The 2208-nt window shown below is 55.5% G+C and overlaps 1 long non-coding RNA gene across 1 annotated transcript; it reads right to left on the bottom strand.

The window, feature by feature from the left end:
• Positions 1-655: 655 nt before the first annotated feature.
• Positions 656-2002, bottom strand: LOC112605396. The gene is made up of 3 exons (XR_003115405.1): positions 1940-2002; positions 1391-1597; positions 656-826 (listed from the first exon to the last, which is right to left on the bottom strand). It is a non-coding gene; the product is annotated as an uncharacterized LOC112605396 (long non-coding RNA).
• Between the last annotated feature and the right edge of the window lie 206 nt (positions 2003-2208).

Here is a 2208-nt window from a genome sequence, read left to right on the forward strand (position 1 = left end):
TCAGAGTCATTCTCCACAGAATTACATACCCTATTTAAAACCCTGCTTCACAAATTAGAGAGGTTTGAGTTAATGACATGTAATTATACCTCGACATTTGAGAAATCTTAAACTATGGTAATGACAAATGCAGCTCAGCTGGGTTCACAGTATTTTTAATATGATCACTTTCCTTCTTGAATTGTAAAAACAGGACACAGCAAAAAAACACCAGGTAGGGGACTCCATAGCCCTATTAAAAAGGAGCCCTGACTGGGCATGGTGGCTCACGCCTATAATCCCAACACTTTGGGAGGCCGAGGCGGGTGAATCACCTGAGGTCAGGAGTTCCAGACCAGCCTGGCCAACATGGTAAAACTCCGTCTCTACTAAAAATACAAAAATTAGCCAGGCATAGTGGCCCACACCTGTAATCCCAGCTACTCCGGAGGCTGAGGCAGGAGAATCACTTGAACCCGAGAGGCGGAGGTTGCAGTGAGCTGAGATCACGCCACTGCACTCCAGCCTGAGAGGCAGAGTGAGACTCAGTCAAAAAAAAAAAAAAAAAAAAAAAAAGCCCTGCTACATGACTTTTCAGGAAGAAGATTTTCCAAGCTTGTCAAGAAACGTAGGCTTTTCTAGCTGTCTTTTATTAGACTAGAACACAAAACACAGAAGTTCAAGATTCACTTTCTAACCAATAGGGGAAAAGGCGGGGGGTTTAAGAGCTTGTTTTTTGTAAGTTTTACTTCTCCTAAGAAGGTTCATGCCCTCTGGTGCTGGGCTTCCCAACAGTCCCGGGGCTCTGTCGCTGTGTTTGTTCTGACTGGTCAGCCGTGCCTGGGGCCTCGTGAAAGCCAATTTTGAAAAACAGCAATTAAAGCATTCTGTAGGTACGGTGAAAACCCCATGGAAAAAACTGTGCATCCAGACTGAGGAGCTCCCCACAGCCACTTGGCACTGGCGGGGTGCTTTCTACACTGCAGATGAAAACCATTACCTGCAGCTCACTTGGGTGATGTCCCTACAAAAGTGCCTGTTTTGCATCTATTCTTGGTATTATGTTAATCAAAGTTTCACTTTCCTTATGTTTCTATTTGCTACTGGTATACCCACACTCAGAAGTCAAAGAAGAGTAAGTTTGAAAACTCCCAACTGTCCAATTTAATGAAGACATTACTTTATCATCATCATCATCATCACCAAGCATATAAAACCGTCCAGTACCAGGACTGGAAAAACTGGAGGCTACCCAGCCATCTCAGTGTGATTGAGAGGAAGGAAATGCCACTGTGCCCCCTTTCCTGACGGGAAAATTGAGGTAGCTACATGGAAAGGGGAAGATAAATGTCCCACAGCGGATGTACTTATTCCTGACTTGGCGCACTCTGTCGCTTTTCCAAAGTAGCACCCAGTGAAAAGGAGATGATCTGATAAAGTTGGCACTGCACAGGGATATGAGATGGGAGGTGAGGCAGGGGAGCTGGGATGGGCGACAGTCAGTGATGGTGATGGTAGTGGTGGTTGGTGATGGTGGTGACGGTGGCGCTTGGCCGGCTCCTCTCCCGTTTCTCCATCACTGCCCGTCCTCTCTGCCTCCTCCGTCCCCGCGTGGCCTCTGCCCAGAGAAACAGGATTTGCACCCAAGCCGCACGTCTGTGGGCGCCAAGCTGCGGCGCCCCGCGAGCCCGCACCCCCTCCCCCGGCCCCGCGGCCCGGCGGGCCCCGCGCCCCTCTCTGGGCCCCGCGCCCCTCTCTGCGCCCGGTGCCCTCCTCGGCTGTGGCCCCGCTGGGCTCTCCTCGCGCCCCCGTGCGCCGGCACCGCCCGAGCATCCCGGGACACCAGCGGCTGGAGGATCTGGCCGGCCCGGCCTCCCCCCGCCCCCCACTGCAGGAAGCGCCTGCGACCCCCAGCCCGCTCCCCGCCCAGCCCCTAGAGGCCGGGCCACCGGTCACTTACGCCTGCGCTGGGCCCCGCGTGCCGGGCGGCCCGAGACAAAGGCTGCGCTGCCGCGGCGCCGCCGCCGGCTGCTCCCTGAGCCGCAGCTGCCGGGGGCCGGGAGGAGGATGGGGGACAGGGAGGAGGAAGAGGAGGAGGAGGACGGGAGGAGGAGGGGGCGGCGGCCAGGGAGAGCGGGGGAGGGGCCGCCGCGGCGCCGGCCACCCAGCTGCAGCAGCTCGAACCCAAGCCCTCCTCCTGTGGCCGGCCACCCTCCTGGGCGCAGTCCT

Source organism: Theropithecus gelada, chromosome 13, assembly GCF_003255815.1.
Source record: "Theropithecus gelada isolate Dixy chromosome 13, Tgel_1.0, whole genome shotgun sequence".
Classification (NCBI taxonomy): Eukaryota; Metazoa; Chordata; class Mammalia; order Primates; family Cercopithecidae; genus Theropithecus; species Theropithecus gelada.